We start from the raw sequence: 18,914 nt of genomic DNA on the forward strand, positions 1-18,914 counted from the left end.
TATTGGGCCAGGACATGCTATTAAAGCACAATCGGGGCCTCCGATCAATCCGCTTCGCTTTCCTAAATCGTTCTCCACCCATCTCAACCTGCTTCAATAAACCTCTCAGAAGTTCAAATGCAGCCAGGCCCAGGGAGAAGCAGCACATGGGCTCATTTCTACACAACCTCAGGACGAATCCATTTCTACACAACCTTTCTAATTACCAACGGTGCGCTAAAAGGTTGTGTTTTTTAAAAAAATATTTTTTTAATTGATTACAGAGAGAAGAAGGGAGGAAAGAAACATCAATGATAAGAGAAAGTCATTGATCGGCTGCCTCCTGCACGCCCCCGACTGGGGATTGAGCCCGCAACCCGGGCATGTGCCCTGACCGGGAATCGAACCCGCCACCTCCTGGTTCATGGGTCGACGCTCAACCACTGAGACGCACCAGCTGGGCTTATTGTTTTTTTCAACCAAGTACTATTATTACGTAAAGGAAAACATCGTTTCCATCTGTCTCGAAAGCAAACAGGAATTTAAATGAATTTTAGTTTTCCCATTACAGAGCTCGACATTATACACAAATAATTCAAATATACCATAATGACATAAAAATATTCAATCAATACTTCAACACTCTTACTGGACTCTTCTTTGGGGGGTCTTGGGCGTGCGCAGGATCGTTAGTGTCTGCTTTTTGGTAAACAGTGCCGATCTTTGAAAATGATAAAGTGCAATAAAAATGCAAATATCAACGGAATTTCATGTGCTCTCATTTTTGGCACCAACACACCCACTAAACCATACATAGCCCATATTTTCACACAGCAGAATGGAAGGGTGGTTTGTCTGGTTCGCTCACTATAAGACTCCTGAATCCAGAACTCCGAATGCACGCAGTAGGTGCTCAATAAATACCCGTGGGCCCTGCCTTGGGGGCTCCGTTGGTTGGAGTGTCATCCTGTACACCAAAAGGTTGTGGGTTCGATCCCTGGTTGGGGCACATACAGGAGGCAACCGATTAGTGTTTCTCTCTCACATCGATGTTTCTCTCCCTCTCTGTCTCCTGACCCCCCCCACTTCCTCTCTCTCTAAAATCAATAAAAACATGCCTTCTTGTGAGGATTTAAGAAAATATCTGTGGGTTAGCTGAGTGTTGGGTTTAGTCACCAACCGAGAGTCTGTCACGTCAAGTGCTACTTCCTTCCTTCCTTCCAACAAAAACGGAAGGTGCACTTATATATGGTTTTAAAATTTAAAAACACAGACCCGTGTGAAGTGAATTTTCATAATATATTTACATTTAACCCAAGAGATCCCCAAAAGCATAATTTCCACATGTACTCCCCATAAAAAGTTACTGAAATCTTCTATATTCTTATTTCCTGTGCACTCTTCACAAATCTATGTATTTTCCACTTAGGACAAAGGTCAACTAGAAAACCGAATTTTCACTGGAAACACCTGACTGCTACCACATAACGCCTGGACGCAGACAATAGCGAGGTGGAGGCCGGGGGGGGGGGGGGTGCAGGGGATCCACGGGGGAAAAAGGGGGACACTTGTAATACTTTCAACAGTAAAGATAAATTAAAAAAGACAACACAGATTCACATACCCATGCGGTTCCCAACAAGCTTAAAAAGCTTCCCAATGACTCAAGGAGTGATGTTGAAATTTAAATCAATTAAAAGGAAATAAAATTTTGCAGTCTGTTCCTCAGTGACACTGGCCACATTCTGGGCGATCCCCAGATCCACGTGGCCCATGGCCACCGCAGTGGACAGCACAGGTCACCGTGGTTACTAAGAGGCCCCAGCAGCTAAAATCCTTTGATCGTATCTGCAGGATGGAGGGAGCCACGCAATTCCGCTTTTATGGGTCCCCATGCCAATCTTTTAATCGTGTGCCCACATTTTTCCCCGACCAATTTCAAATAGATAAATACCCACAAACTGTCCAAGTTTAAAATGATCCCTTTCTAAAAACAGGATGACTCTGCTTGAAAATTATTTTTGAAATTATGAATTGATTTCCCTAATTGTAGACTGACATTGGAGCTTGGTGTCTCAAGTCTGGACTGGCCGATGTGATTGAGACATACCATAAATTTAAGTAACACACAATTTCGCAGGCAGTACAAAAGAAAAGAAAGAACACTTAATATACTGTGTATCTTATTAAAAAAATAGATCACTTGTCAAAATGATTTTTTTTCTATACAGGATAAAACAGAATACTTGATTGAGTTGTTATATATTAAAATACATATTGCAATCGTAACCTGATGTAGATTAAAATATATTGCAATGTTAATTTCACTGGTTTGTTTTTACTTTTTTTTGTCAATCTTCACCCGAGGATATTTTTTCCATTGATTTTTAGAGAGAGTGGAAGGCAGGGAGGCAGAGAGATTGATGTGAGAGACACATGGATTGGCTGCCTCCTGCACACGCCCCAAGTGGGGCTGGGGATCGAACCTGCAACCCAGGTACATGCCCTTGACCGGGAATCGAACCCAGCACCCTTCAGTGCACGGGCCAACCTCTGACCACTGAGCGCAGGGCCAGGGCTTGCTATTATCTTATATTAAATCTCCTTTCAGAGGTAACATCCCATCCTCACCTTTCCAGCTGCCACTCACTCTCAGATTTCATTCAGTCCCACCCCCCATAAGCATCGTAAATCACGGCCTCCCGATGGCTGGGCATCGAGCTCCCGGGAGGGGCCTGCATCTCACCAACGGTGACAAAGTCAACACCTGACCGTCCTTGTTTGACCAAGAGGAATATTATGACCACTGTGACTTCTCTGTTGAACTAATTTAAAAACCACCCATAAGACGGGTTGGCATTAAGGAGAAGCAACTCATTGCGTGGGGTAGAAATTTATGCAACACAGCAAGAGCGCTTTTTACTTTTTCTGTGCATCTGGCACAGGGGAGAAAAAAGAAAACGATTCTGGGGGGGGGTAAAATGCATCCTGAGTCCTGGGAAGATGCCTGGTATTAAAGAAATAAGAGCATTTCTCCAGGGCTTAGCTCATTTACCGAAACCTGGCAGGAAATGATTCCTCCCAGCCCTGGCTAGAATGCCACCTCGTCAACATACCTGCGAGCAAAAATAGACAAACATCACGAAGAAGCTGCACCTGCTATTTGGTAAAACGACAGGCACCCCACCCCGGAAGTATCACGGCATTTGTTTTTAGTAAGTACCAACAGTTTCTGAATCACCTTTTCCCTCCCCATCCATCTCAAAGCTTGGAAAGCTTTCTCCAGAGAATTAACAAAAAAATAAAAAATAGTCTGGCCGGTGTGGCTCAGTGGTTGAGCGCTGACCTATGAACCAGGAGGTCACAGTTCAATTCCCGGTCGGGGCACATGCCCGGGTTGCGGGCTCCATCCCCAGTGGGGGGCGTGCAGGAGGCAGGGGTCAATGACTCCCTTATCATTGATGTTTCCATCTCTCTCTCCCTCTCCTTTCCTCTCTCTCTGGAATCCATAAAAGTAAATAAAAATAAATAAATAAAAATTAAAAATTATACTTAAACACTATGAAGACAGAACTGGAAGATACTCGGAAAGCTCTCGGTGTGACGTTATAAACCCGTAAAGGGGAATGTAACAGCGGAGGCGGGCAAGTCCGAGTGATGACCGCAGAGCCTCGCAGAAGACAAACCCTCCTCTCCTCAGTCAACAACTCGATGCCTCAAGGACAGCCCGGGGCTGTCACATAATAGATGCTGAGCGAACTCATGTGCACAACAGGACGTATGCCACCCACCCCCATTGGTACACGGGCACAGAGCCCTGGGAAACAGTCACCTTGGGATCATGACAACTAGGAACACAGAAGCTTGCCAACTGACACATTCTTTTTTAAAATCTTTTATCGGCTAACATAATCTGTGCTTTTCCCCGCAGCTCTCGTTCCACAAAAACACTGTCTTTTGATAAGCACAGTACCGAACACATGAGAGGAGCCAACTCCACGCACCCGCATGCCATTCAAGCGCATCCGGTCCCGTTAACAAGCGGTCACAACGCTCCACGGCGCCGGTGCCTTCAGGGAGAGGCGGCCGGAGACCCGAGGACACGCACCCCTGGGAGCAGGACCGCAGCGGCCGGAGGCCTGAGGACACGCGCCCCTGGGAGCAGGACCGCCGCGGCCGGAGACCCGAGGACACGCACCCCTGGGAGCAGGACCGCAGCGGCCGGAGGCCTGAGGACACGCGCCCCTGGGAGCAGGACCGCAGCGGCCGGACGCCCGAGGACACGCGCCCCTGGGAGCAGGACCGCAGTGGGGGCTCCGCGTCGGAATCCTGAAGTGAAACCGCAAAGTGCGGCGCGCAAACTGAGATGTGCCTTTGAGCCGGACGATGTAATTCACAGAAAACAAAACGTGAGCCACGGACGCACAGGAGGCAACGTGCCACCTCATTAGCAAGCGAAGAAACAGGAAAAAGGGATGCCCCGCGGTCTCGGCAGGCTGGCCACAACCACGGGCGCTGTCCACGGGGACCGCCCCCTGCCCCCGGCAATCGGAGACAACTGGCACAGCCTTTCTGGAAAGCCATTCGGTGACGGGCCCTGGCTTCCAGCGGCCCAGCCTAGGGTACAGACCGGAAGCTGTGTCTGTAACTGTCCGTCGCCGCGCTACACAGACCCGGACACGGGCACAGAAACACTTCCCGTAAACGTTCCCAGACGGTGAAACGCCGACTGTGAGGTTGAGGGGAACACAGGTGCTATAAGCCGAATACATAGTTTGTCACACACACAAACATACCGAACACGGATGGGGAACCGCGATGGGGGGGTTTAGGGGGCTTCGCTTTCTTTCCAGGCTTAATTTTTTGTTTTGAAATTGCTCACAACACATTATTTTTATTTTTTTAAAAAATACATTTATTGAATTCAGAGAAGAGAGAAGAGAAAGAGAGAGATAGAAACATCAGTGAGCCCGGCCGGGCGTGGCTCAGCGGTTGAGCGTCGACCTGGGATCTAAGCGATTGGGGTTCGATTCCCGGTCAGGGCACATGCCCGGGTTGTGGGCTCGATCAGTGACTCTCTCACCATTGATGTTTCTGTCTCTCTCTCTCCCTCTCCTTTCCTCTCTCTGAAATCAATAAAGATATATTAAAAAAAAAAAACAACAAAAAAAAACATCAGTGAGACGGTCATTGATTGGCTGCCTCCTGCACACCCCTGACTGGGGATTAAGCCCGGAACCCAGGCATGTGCCCTGACCGGGAATCGAACCGGGACCTCCTGGTTCATAGGTCGAGGCCCAATCACTGAGCCACACCGGCCCGGGCAGCACATGAGTTTTAAAATCATAATAAAATTTAAAATAATAAAATAAAATAAAATAAAATAAAATAAAATAAATCAGGAAAGAGTTACGAAAGCCTGGCAAGCAGAGAACAATCACGGACTCCTCCGTGTCGATAAGCTACATGGGGCAGCTGTGGACCTAGTCGCTCCTCTACGGCCGCCAGAGACGCCGTCCCTCCACGGTGCGCCCTGCCCTGCTGGGGATTCTTTGCCCCCGCGGGTACACGGACGCTCACCCACCTCCGAGTCACCTCCTTACGGTTTTAGGATGCTAACGGCTATAAACACAACATTAAATATTTACGGTTGATATTTGCTGCTTCTAAAAATACTACGTGGAGGACGACTCTCAGCACGGCCCCCCCTGACCTTCCTGCTGAATTAACCAAGACGCCGATTCTGCTGACAAGCTGGGCCCGGAGCTCACGGGGTTGGCGCCCCTCCCTTCCCGGGCCCGAGGCCTTTCCGCCTGATCCAGTTACCTGCTTACTTCAAGGCGTCGGGGTGTCGCCTGGCCAGTGCTGCCCAGTGGCCGCACGCTGGCCCACGCACCGAGGTTGCTGGTTTGACCGCCGGTCAAGAGCACATACCTGGGTGGCAGGTGGAATCCCTGGCCCTAGTCGGGCCTCGTGCGGGAGGCAACCAATGTGTGTCTGTCCCATCTATGCCTCTTCCCCCCTCCCCTTCCAGTCTTTCTTGAAAAGCAACAGGAGCCCGGCCGGGCGTGGCTCAGCGGTTGAGCATTGACCTAGGATCCAGGCGATCGGGGTTCGATTCCCAGTCAGGGCACATGCCCGGGTTGCGGGCTCGATCCCCAGTCGGGGGTGTGAGGAGGCAGCCGATCCATGACTCTCTCATCATGGATGTTTCTATCTCTCTGTCTCCCTCTCCCTTCCTCTCTCTGAAATCAATAAAGATATATTAAAAAAAAAAAAAACACCAATAGGAAAAAATATATATCCTCAGGTGAGAATTAACAACAAAAAAACACTTAAAGAAACAAACAAACAGACCAAGGTGTCAACTGGCCCCAAACCCGCTCACACCAGTGGACGTTTTTACACGTGTGGATTCTGCCCGAGGAGGGTTTGGCAAATCTCCTTAAACCCCCCACTCGACTTTTCCGAAACCAACCGTGGGAACTGCCAGGGGTGCAGCCTGGGTACGGGGCCTGAGGAAAGTTGGCCCCAGACTAGAATGATTGGATCCACAGTCCAAGAAAAATCTCCCGGTGTGTAAGGCGGCCAGCACACACTTTCACGTAAAACAAAGCCAGTCCCCAGGGGGCGGGGCTTACCAGGTCCCCCGAGTCTGGGCCTTGAAGGGCAGTGTGTGGGGAGGAAAACCGGTGACGTGAGACGGAGACACCCGGCTCTCGTGACCTCACGCAGGGATCAAGTTCAACTCCTCAGAGGTAGGTCCTGCTGACAGCATCCCCCCGGATATGAGGTCATCAGAGGGCACTTGGTCTTGGTCCCCAAACTTCCTTCACCCCAGTCTAATCGTGTAAAAACAGCGGCCGGAGCTGAAGGAAGGCCTGCAAAACTCATGACCAGAGCTTCTTGGAACGTTCGGGGTCACAAAACACAGGGACCGCCTGAGAAACCGGCCCAGCCCGAAGAAACAAGGAGACGTGACGACTGCATTCAAAGGCGTGTCCTGCATGGGATCCTGGGACAAAACGGGACATTTTGGTAAAATGGGTGAAATCTGAAAAAGTCTAAAATATTGTGTTGTTTTAAATTGATTTTAGACAGAGAAAGGGGGGCAGAGAGAGAGAAACATTGATCGATTGCCTCCTGCATGCGTCCCGACTGGGGCTCGAACCTGCAACCTGGGTATGTGCCCTGACCGGGAATTGAACCCACCACCTTTCGGTGATCCAGACGATGCTCCAACCAACTGAGCCACACCGGCCAGCGCTAAAATATTTCTAATAAAATTTTAAAATCACGTAACTGTCATTTCTATGTGTCCCTAATTTACCCCGCGCCTTCTGAGGAACTAACTGGGTAGCGACGGGTCTCAGTCTTCCAGCTGAGCCAGCTGTGAGCAACTCTGGGGGACCCGTGGCAGAAGCCGTGGTCCCCGGGACCCACGCAGTCGCCTGCTTCTCTGGATAGGACGCCCGGACAGGTAGATAAACAAACCAACCCCATCCGGGTCAACAGCTGTTACTGTGGCAGAACCAACAATAATGCGTTTGCATCGCCGCAAATCTTCAACCCGTCGAAAATCATTAGCCTCGGCAGCCAGGAGGAAACGCGCGCACACGGTACCGTGAAGCCGCGACCTTTCTAAAGCAAACGCACAAACAAAAAGACCCGGCCAAGAAAGGGATCCATCCTGCCACCATCAAACACGTCTCGTTTGGTAACCTCTGGGTCTCAGTGGGGACACCGTTCACCCCCCAGATTTATGCAGCTTAGAAACCAGACTGGTATTTCCCCCGAAACACCCAGCAAATAACGTGCTCCCCTCGGCGAAACACTCCCGTGTCCAAACGGGACAGACGGGTGTTTTTATTAGACGAGAGGAAAGTTCCTGCTTAAAGCTGTTGATTTACCAGGAGATAAATCCTAAACGCGCCTCATTTACTTTAGCAAATTCCTGACCTACGGCTGCGAGGAGCTGTGGCCTGTTCTACATTCCCAGGGGAGAGAGTCACCTGAAAGAAGAGTCCCTTTGCGGCTTTAAGCTCCTTATATGACCTCATGTAACAGAGTTTAGATTTTTTTTTTCCCTCCAAAGCAAAAGTCCAGTTTCTGTCTGGTGCCACGAGTCTGACGTCACTGCGCGAATTCCAGGAACCGCCGGGTGCGCGTGTGCTCGCCCTGGACCCGGTCTCTGCACATGTGCGAGTCCATTCAACGCACCCAGGCCCCGGGTGGCGTCTCCTCGGTTCGTGGAAACGGACGGGAGGAGGGACGCTGTACTTCGGTTAACTTTGCTCCTTCTGCGAAGACCCTCTTTCCACATGAGGCCGCATTGTGGGGTTACCAGGGGTTAGGACTGGGACGTGCATTGGGGGGAACACAACTCAACCCATAACACTGTGAATGAGACGGTTGTCTCATGGTCGACGGCACACCGTCCGGTCGGCAGAAGTGCCCGGCAGGTGCCGGTGGAGGGGGGTCTCTCTCAGTGGGGTTCGGTCGCCACAAAGAGAGACACAGGGACACACAGAGCACGTGGCTCCCCTGGCCAAGGCTGTGAGCCCCGCGCCTGAGTTTCTCTAGGGAGCCCACTGGTCATTTTCAGACGGTCCCCTTGCAAGTCTCTAGTCTTCTTGCGTTTACCGTCTGCTCTTTCCTTGTGCAAACCTCTGTCCGAGTCACCGCGTCCGGCCCAACTGATTCAATGACTTGTCTGTAACCCAAAATTTGGTTTTGGATATAGGGCTCCCCAAACCTTAAAAAAAGATGATTCCCCACGAAGATGGTCTACACTTTGTCCGCAGATAAGAATACGTGAGTGAGTCAGTGGTTAGAGCACTGGCCCGTGCACCGAAGGGTCTCGGGTTCGATTCCTGGTCAAGGGCTCATCCCCGGCCCTGGTTGGGGTAAACGTGAGAGGCAACCAGTCAGTGTGTCTGTCTCACATCGATGCCCCCCCCCCGCTGCTTCCCTCCCTCCCTTCCACACTCTCTAAAAATCAACGGAAAAAATATCCTCGGCTGGGGATTGACGACCTCAACGAAAGGACATACTGGGCTCAGGGACTGCTTGAGCGAAAACGTCCCCATACATTTTCGGCATGTTGTGCATTTCTTTCTTTTTTTTTTTTTTAAATAAAAGCACTCTGTCCCTGTCGGTGACTTTTGCCATTTCGGAGGGGTTCGGGGCAGTGGGTGGCTGATTATGCGTGTGGGCGGAAGGGCCGTGAGACAGCGGGCACTCACTATTGTCCCAAATGAATATCTTGGGAGCAAAAACGCTCACAGAATTTCATAAAGAAAACGAAAGGCCAGGAATTCGGTGGCGTCAATGGGAACTTGAGTGGCAGAGGCAGCTGAGTCCCCGGAAACAGATAAACCCGCACCGAAAACAAAGCGGCAGCTATGCGTACGGCCCGAGGCTTTTAAAACACACTTCCTCTCCTTGGATCGGCGTTGAATCTGGACTTCTAACTTGTTTTCCCCTGAATCTTCAGTCTACTTAGGTTTCAATCATCTTCTGGTTTTTTAAATTCTCATTCAAGGGTATTTTTCCCATTGCTTTTTCAGAGAGAGAGAGACACATCGACAGGTTGCCTCCGGACCGGGGCCAGGGATCGAGCCCAGGACCCCTCAGCCGGCGACGCTCTAACCACGGAGCCAAACTGGCCGGGGCTCACTTCTCTTAACGACTAGTCTCATTTATGACTTTTTCCTTATAAATATTTGGGAAGCAATGTCACAAATTGATAGCCTCTCCCCAATTATTTATAACTGGATGCTCCAGCAACAGCGAGGGTTACAGGAAACCACAGGCCACGGGGCCTCTTCCCACGTCTTCCCCAAAAGGCTCAGGGGACACGCACGGAGACCGTTCGCGATTCCATCGGCTCTCTGCCAGGCCCGGACACCCACACCTCGTGTCACTTTAGTGAGAGGACACACACGGGCGGCAAGACAGTTGAGGGCAGACTACGGGTCATTACGTGACCCTTGGAGATCACCTGGTCTGCACGTGGGCTTCCATCAGGAAAGATCTATGACGACTTTTCATTCTTCTCCACTCTTGTGCAAGCATACGTCGCGCGTCCACCCGTCTCCACGAACGACTTGAAGGTGGCATCTGAGATAACGTAAGACTCACGCAAACCGGACAGGCTACCCTGAGACGCTACCCCGTGTGTTTCCAGAGACCACGACGGAACCGGGGCGCTGAGTCCACGGAGGGTGGTCATGACCTTGAGGCAGGAGAACTCGGGGCGCTATCTCTGGCCCTGCCAGCTCAGAGGGGCCCCTTTACGTCGCTGAACTCAAGAGGCCAGGGAGAGAGCGGCTTCAGAGCCTTGGAGTTTAGGGCGATGGTTCCCAAACAGGGGCGAGTATTTCGGGGATGTCTGGAGACACTGGGGGTTGTCACAGTGGCACAGGAGGGTGCTCCTGGCCTGCACTGTGTGGGTAATTCTTTGTAGTGGGGCATCCTGTGCCCTGTAGGATTCCCAGGCAGCCACCCCCTAGATGCCAGCAGCACCCTCACACCCAGCTGTGCCAACCAAACATGCCTCCAGACATTGTCCCCCTCTAAGAAATGCCGGTCTAGGTGAACGGTCAACTTTGCCGACTCTTGTTTTCTGTGGCTACTCATCTTTAGAGGGTTGGCCACATGGGAGCCTCTTTACCACAATACTTTCAAGGTGTTTTTTTTTTAAACTTCACGCCTAGCCCTGGCTGGTGTGGCTCAGGGGTTAGAGTGTCAGCACTGAGCCTTGAGGGGTGTCCGGTTTGATTCCCAATCAAGGGCATGTACCTGGGTTGCCAGTTTGATTCCTGACCCCAGTCAGGGCGCACGTGGGTGGCAACCAATCGATGTGTCTCTCTCACACCTAAGCTTCTCTCTCTCTCTCCCCCCACCCTAAAAATCAATAAAAACATATCCTTGGGTGATGATTTAAAAAAATAAAATCAGATGACCAAAATAAAATCACAGCTGTCCTTCAGGTGACCAAGTGACTTGGTTTTATTCATTAATAAAGGAGCAGGCTGGTCCCCGGCCCATCCTCTACGCCAGCCCTGACCCCCTGGGCATTTTGCCTTGTCCCAGCTACACCACAAAGAGCCCATTTCCCAGACATGTCCTAGGAGGTCACACTCTCAGCCCAGGGCATTGTCCTCTGAACTCCAGAAATCTCCTCTTCATCACTGTGCTCTGGCTTAGAGGGACCTCCCTAAGGCCAGCAGGCCGGTGCAGCCCCAGAACCCACCCTCACACAGCAGGAGAAGCCCAGGGTCCTCCAGGCCCAGGGGAAGGGGCGGAGCTTTGCAGGAGGGGCGGGGCTTTGTAGAAGGGGCGTGGTCTTGCAGAAGGGGCGGGGCTTTGCATCCCCTCATCACCTAGCAGAAGCCAAGGTCCTCCAGCCCCAGCAGAAGGAGCTGGACTTGGTGGAATGGGCAGGGCTTTGCATCCCCTCATCACCCAGTAGGAGCCCAGGTCCTCCAGGCCTGAAGGAGGGGCGGGGCTTTTGCAGAAGGGGCGTGGCCTTGCAGAAGGGGCGGGGCTTTGCATCCCCTCTTCACCCAGTAGGAGCCCAGGTCCTCCAGACCTGAAGGGGCGTGGTCTTGCTGAAGGGGCGGGGCCTTGCAGGAGGGGCGGGGCTTTGCATACCCTCTGGGCACCAGCTGCTCTGTTCTCTGCACTCCCACTATCATTTCAATAGCAATAACCAGCACAAAGCCAGCAGTGAGCAGATCATCCTGGAATGAATACACACATTTCAGGATAACAAGGATTTATTGTGAAAATACTTAAACATATCAACAGTAAGAGACAGCTTACATCAGCTGGGACCAGGAAAAGCAGTAAATTGGGACAGAGATCATGACATCTGAGAAAAGAAAGGCAGACAGCGGGCCGTGCCATTCGGGGATCTGCTTTGCGTTATCAAACGAGGACGGGCGGAGGATAACATCATCGAACTGGCAGAACATCTGCTGAAGCGCCCGCCAGCGCTGCGGGGCGCTTTCCCTGGACAAGGCCGTGGAATCCTCCGAGGGCGGGAAACTGCTCGCAAAGACACCTGCCAATAACCCTAATCAATGTAACGTGGGCCGCGCCGGGCGGTGTGACCGTAACATGGGAGATACTCTTAAAGCTACCAAGAAAACCCTCTTTAAACCTCCACTTGCCGCTCTGAAGCAATAATTAAGGACCTGACTATCCTGGCTGGGAACCTTGAAACATTGCATCAGTGTAACTGAAGCCCCAGTTACTGGTTACAGGCCTCCGGCAATGCTCCGGGAAATGGTTAGCCACATTCTTGCAAAGATGTTGACATTTCTTGATACATTTATTTAGCAAAGGCTCCGCCTGACTCTCGTAATCCCTCCGCAGGGAGTGCTCGGCTCCAGCTTACCGAAACTGCACTGGGAAGAAATGAAATCGGGCATCCTTCAGGAGAAGCCCGGGTGGAATCGGAATGAAAAAAAAAAAAGAAACACAGCTAGGACCGTGAGGCGGGGGCCGGTGGCCTCCCCAGCTCTCAGGGGAGTCTCATTTCTTCTGCGTGCAGACGGCTTCCTTTGAGTTGACCCTCAGATTTCCAACTTTCTTTCAGAATCTGGATTCCCGCACCTCTGGCTGGTCCAGGGACTTGGCCCTCACCAAGGAGACCATCTTTTGGCCGATAACAAACGCTTCCTACAGCGCCAGCAAGTGACAAGTACCCTAGAGCAGGTTTCTCGGCCTGGGCACCACGGGCCTTTGGGGCCAGGTCTTTCTCTGCGGAGGGGGATCCTGTGCACTGCGGGCTGGTGAGCGGCAGCCCTGGTCTCCGCCCACCAGGTGTCAGGAGCACGTCCCCAACGAGGACAACCAAACACGTATTTCGACATGGCCAAGTGTTTTCTGGGGGGCAAAAATCCCCCTTCCGTGCAAACCGGAGTCCCAGAAAGCTCCTCACTGAGCATGTATGTGACTTTTAAAAAATATGTTTTTATTGATTTCAGAGATGGAGAGAGAAACATCGACGACAGAGAGACATTCATCAGCTGCCTCCTGCACTGGGGATCGAGCCCACAACCTGGGCATGTGCCCTGACCGGGAATTGAACTGGCAACCTCCCGGTGCGCAGGATGACACTCAACCAACTCAGCCGCACCGGCAGGGCCATATATGTGACTTTAACTGACTTCACAGCCAGGACTAGCAAGGTTCTGTATCTTCAGGAACCCACAGAAAGATTCCCTCAGTCATCTCTGTCTCCCCCTGCGTGGTTCCTGGATTTCCTTGCAAACACTGAAAACCCAGCAGCAGGAAACAATGACTCTGTGTTCCCTCCTCTGGGGCTTTACCCAGGGGAAAGGGCTGGAGGAAATGTGCAGAAACGAAAAGGCAGGTGCTGGGAGAACACAGTTGGAAACAGCATTCTCGCTGAACCCGCTCACTGGTCCTCCCTGTTGCACGCAGCTCAGCCTCCCACCGGGTAGGAGAAAACACAGAATTTCCCCGGCAGTGGAATATGAGGACGGGACGTGTCCCTGCTGGACCCTGCGCTGGGTGCAGGAACAGGACAACAGCCCCTCGGCGGTCACTCCCCACGGGTCCTCCCGGGCCTCGCAGGAACACTCGGGCCTGCTTTCAATTAACTCCCTTCGGAGCTCACGTAGGGCGTCTGCAGAGCCAATCTCATTATTCTGGTTCCAATTTCCAGCTCTATCAGTGAGCACTGATGCAGGAAACGTGACAGCCAGGCCCTCCAAGAGGCAGAGCTGAAATCCTGGGGCCGTGCGCCTGCTGCCCACGGCCAGGTGGCCTGAGGCTCCCACCGTGCCCAATTCAAGGCCAGTGCCTGCACCCCAGCCAGCGTGGCTCCCTTAGCGCTTCGGCCCAAGCACCGAAAGGACACGTGTTCGATTCCCGACCAAGGGCACGTACGTGGTCTGCAGGTTCAATCCCCGGCCACAGTCGGGGCCCCTGCGGGAGGCAACCAATCGACGGGTCTCTCTCACATCGATGTTTCTCTCTCTCTCTACTCCCCTCCTTCCACTCTTTCTAAAAAATCAATGGAAAAAATATCCTCGGGTAAAGATTCACCAAAAAAAAAAACACAACTAAAAACCACACCGGACCAGGGCCTGCGATGACTCCTTTGAGAGGGTCCCGCAGTCACATGAGGGTGCAGGACACAGAAGTTGCTCATGTCAGACCTGTTACACTTTCCTGCGTCATGCTGTTGTTGAGACGGATTGTGTTATAACAGGATGCTTCCACTCTCCGCTGAAAAGGAATTTATCCCTCCCCTTCTCTGTGGTTTTACTTTCTGTGGTTGGCACACAGGGTAATTCACATACTCGCAAATATTTGGCGGGGGGGGGGGGGGGGGGGGGGGGGGGGGGAGAACAATAAACTGCCTGAAACCATAACAAAGTGCCTGCTCCGAGGAATTTTGCGTTGACTGTGATCTGAAATCCCCCTGGGGCGTTGGGTTTGCAAGGGAGCTTACTTTGGGGAATGATTTCAATTTAAGCCCCAGGAAAACTGTCTTATTAAGTTGTAGGCACATCGGTCCTACTTAAACCTGCGGTTTCTGCCAACAGGATAAAAAATGAGGTTCATGGAACAAAAGCATCAGGGTTTTCATTTTTTCATTGTCATCGATATTATTGGTTTTGCAAGCTGTCTGCGCACCCTGATAATAGATGCAGTAAAGATGTAATCTCCTAAAAGCAGCGGCCGATTCTACTCCATTAGGACAGGGCCCCTGTGCCTGCCAAATCCGTCCCTGCATCTGGTCACAGACGACCCTGTCCCCCTGCAGCACCCCTTTTCACCTCATGGCCCCCACGGAGCTCCAGTTCAGCCCTCCACCTCTGGGGGTCCTGTCTGCTCCCACTCAGTTCAGCTAAATCGCAACCTCAGCCTCAGACGCGTGTGTATAACTAATCAGGACACTGATGACTCGCATGTCCCAGCGTCAGGGCCACCTCGGCCCGCAGTGCTTTGGTTTGGGGGGCTGGGAAGTGAGAAGTGGGGGCAGGTTTAGTGGTTAATATTAAGAATTTCATCACTTCACCCAACATGAAGTCTGTTCTGGCCAAGTTCTGGGAAGGGACCACCCAACAGACCTGGGGTCCACGCTGCAGGCACCACCCACAGACCTTGGGTCCATGACGCACTTGCCCTGACCAGGGCCGGGGATCGAGCCTACAACCAAGGTACATGCCCTTGGCTGGAATCAAACCCACGACCCTGTAGTCCACAGGCCAACGCTCTAACCACCGAACCACTTTGCCACCACTTTCAACAGTCCTGCAAGACCTGCTCACCTGCCTACATTCTGCAGGTACTAAGACCCTCCCTCAGTGGGGGGGCCTCTCCTGCAACCCCCCAGCTGGCTGCCACGGGGCCCAGGGTACAGACTCTCTTCAACCTCGCCAGACTGAGCAGACCCGAGATCTTGCTTTTCCACTGGGCACCTGGACAGCCTTGCCCGGGCCTGGGCTCCCAGGTGACGTAGGCATCTACCATTCCTCTCTCAAAGGGAGCCTCACCTTGCAGTCACTGAGGATCAAACCCACACCAGAGAAGGCACAGGGAAAAAATATCTCCCTGACAGCATGATGCATTTTGTGGCAAATCTGGCCGCGCCAGCCCTTGCCAGCCACAGCCTGGAATTTCTTTCCTCAGAGGTCGACAGCTCCCCACAGCTGCTGTTCCGAGGTTTCGAGCCAGAAACCCATCTGCTCCCTGCTTATCTGCATTCATCCCGGATTAATATTCCACCTCCATCTGCTGACAAAGACAAATGCTTATGGAGTGCAAAAGGATAATATTCTGCATAAGTCAACACCGTGACAAGGACTCCGCAGAAAACGTGACATTTGCAGCTAAAACAGGGGTTTCGCAGGCATATATATATTCCCTAAGCCAAACACTGTGGTCACCGGGAAAAATGTCTCTAGGGTAGCTGTAAGAAGTATTAAAGGCCAGTAAACACGCTGGCCTTCACCGCTGAAAACACAGGGCCTCCCATGTGAAAACCTGTAACAAGCAGCCAACGCCGTTCATTTGCAAAGAAACGATAAAGGTTTGAATCACCTCAAATGAATCGGGAATATTCAGACTCAGCGCAGCCCAGCGGCCGAGCCAGAGTCCTCCTGCCGTGAGCACGGGCCCGACGCCCGAGGCTCCGCTTTAGGTTTTGCGAAACAGAGGGGACCACAGAGCTTTAGTGACTTAGAAATAAGTAACAGGGTAGATGTTGTTTTGAAGGATGTATAAGTGCCACGGAGCTCTATGTGGACTGACGTAAACTGCCACAGATAATAGAGGCTTTGTGACAGGGTGTTAACTGTCTCAATGAGCTCACTTCAAGTCCCACCCTGCCCCCTACCTATTCCATCCCCTACCAAGAAGCAAGTGAAATCTTTTTATGTTTACTTTCTGTTAATCTCCACCCGAGGATATTTTTTCCATTGATTTTTAGAGAGAGTGGAGACAGAGAGAGAGAGAAACGTCCGTGTGAGAGACACATCAATTGGTCGCCTCCCACACGCACCCGGATCGGGCCTGGGGACTGAACCTGCAACCCGCCAGGTACATGCCCTTGACCGGGAATCCAACCCGAGACCTTTGGGTGCACGCGCCGACGCTCTAACCACTCGGCCACACCGGCCAGGGCAAGCACCTGAAATCCGTGCCGTGGCAGGGCTCACGAAACACTCGGTCTCCGCAGAACAGGGAACAGGTAAATCAATACCAATTCTCTTGGCCGGCTTTGTACCCAAATGTCGAAGAAATCCACTCGAGTCTTCGGCCTCGGCTTATAAAGTCCTCAGGGCCGAGCAGCCAGCGCCCTTGAGTTCACGGCAGCCGCGTCGGCATTAAGGCCGCGCCAGGACAGTCGGACCCCAGCGCCGACGCTGGGCGGACGCTCCCGTTACCCCCTCACATTTCGGCGGGACAGGGACAGGCCCTTCCCCTAAAGACAAGACTTCACCACGCTGATCGCAAAGTGTCTCGAAAGTTTATAGGCTTTTTAAAAAATATGTTTTTATTGATTTCAGAGAGGAAGGGAGAGGGAGAGAGTGGATGGACGCTCAACCACTGAGCCACACTGGCCAGGCAAAAGTTTATACACTTTTGAGCCAAAATCCCAGCATGTGGGAGGCAAATGCAGGGGCTCACGGGGGCCTGTTCCACGGGCCCGTTACCGGGAGTTGTGGCCACAAGCTAAGGCATGAAGACGAAAGGAGCCCGTCGAACCCTTGCTGTTGCTCACAAATCAGCCTTCTGAGGAAAACCAAGCACCCCAAGCGCACACGGCAGAGAACACACGGTGCCTTTCTGGGGAGCACACATTGCGAATGATCGTCTCCACTGTCTTTCCTGAGACTTCTGACTTCCAGGAGCTAAATGCCACATCTATCGCGACGTGCCGATGCCACCAAATCACCCAGCACAAGAAACCAGGGGCACTGTTTCCGGCGCTCGTCACGCAGTGAGAAAGCCCTCCGCAGCTTCACTTACTCAGAGCCGGCCGCGGGCGAGCCCCTCCTTCCTCCCGGGGTCCGTGTTCAGGCCCGTTCTCTGTCTACAGCCACCTGTTGGTGAAAAAGACCCAACGTGAGTCAACAACGGCCACGCAAACAGGCTGAAGCACATTCTGGGCGGTTCTGCAAAGCAGGCAGACGTCGGAGCTGGGGGTACAAGGACCGGAAATAACACCCGTGTCAGGGTAGACACCGCCACTCGTGAACGCCAGGCTCACGTCTGCGTACAGAACACGCGGACATCGCGCGCACAGCCGTCAACACTCTCGTGAGACCGGGACTGATCACATCATTTCAGTAACTGAAAACTCTGCTCCAGCGACAGGCACGTTTCCCCCGCCATCCCCAAGCACGCTCAGTGACAACAGGCGCTTCTAGATTCGGCACAACCCAGCCAACTTTCACCGATGACAATTCCTCCTTCCGTCGCGTGGAAAACGGAAACGATGTTCGATGCCGCTCTGGGATTAGGGACATCGAAGGTCTCTGGTCTTGGGGGATTACCCGTCTGGCAGGCAGTGAGAAGGGGACCTTGGTGACGGAAGAGCAAGGACAATAAACTGCATGCACATGCACAACGGGATCATGTAACATGGAAGGCGATGACAGTCAAGCTGGGTAGGGTGACAGAAAGTGTCAAGGGGCAAGGAGTGTGCAGTGGGGGCTGGGGCAGAGCACCTGCACGGGGTGAGAGACGCCAGGCTGCGGACACAGCAGGTGCAAAGGTCCTGCGGTGAGCACGGCCTTGAGAGGGAGGAAGGCCAGGGGGCCGGGCAGCAGAGGGCGCGAGGGCAGGTCCTGGATCAGAAAGGGCCTTGCAGCCTGTGGGGAGAGGAAGGGGGAGTGCACGCGTGTGTGATGGACATGGGAGGAAAGAACTGGGGCGACTGCTAGGTTCGGGCTTGGGCTGGCGCTTGAAGGCCGGGCCATGTCCTGGGATGCGGGAAGGAGAAATGAAGACATTTCTTTTTACGTGTTAACTCTGAAATGCCCATTCCACCTCCAAGTTAATTTGGTAACTAGGTAGATAAATCCACAAGTCTGAGCAAGGGGGAGAGGTCGCCGTTTCCGCTGAGTCTGGGAGCCATCCGGTAACCACAATCGTTAAAGCTACGCTCCCGGCCAGGAGCCAGGACCAGAGCAGGTTTCCCATGCCCAGCACCACCGACATTTCAGATCACGTCACTCTCCGTGGAGGGGCCGTCCTGTGCATTGTAGGGCGCTGACCAGCATCCCTGGGCTCTGCCCACTAGATGCCAGCAGCAATCCACCCCCTCCCAGTTGTGACAATCAAAACCGACCACACACATTGCTCAGTGTCCCCTGGAGCGTGCACTCGCCCTGCTAAGAACCACTGGTCTAAAGACTAAGCTGAAGATCAAAGCCCAAGAG

At 52.6% G+C, this 18,914-nt stretch overlaps 1 protein-coding gene across 2 annotated transcripts in view; it reads right to left on the reverse strand.

Annotated features, from left to right (window-relative positions):
* Positions 1–18,914, reverse strand: part of TBL1X (transducin beta like 1 X-linked) — a 105,693-nt gene that overhangs the window by 38,032 nt on the left and 48,747 nt on the right. For both annotated transcript variants that reach the window (XM_081125067.1, XM_081125066.1), the window contains exon 2: positions 17,500–17,573. The gene's annotated coding sequence lies outside the window, so the exon portion shown is untranslated. The remainder of the gene's footprint in view (positions 1–17,499; positions 17,574–18,914) is intronic.

Source organism: Miniopterus schreibersii (genome assembly GCF_964146895.1).
Source record: "Miniopterus schreibersii genome assembly, chromosome: X".
Lineage (NCBI taxonomy): Eukaryota > Metazoa > Chordata > Mammalia > Chiroptera > Miniopteridae > Miniopterus > Miniopterus schreibersii.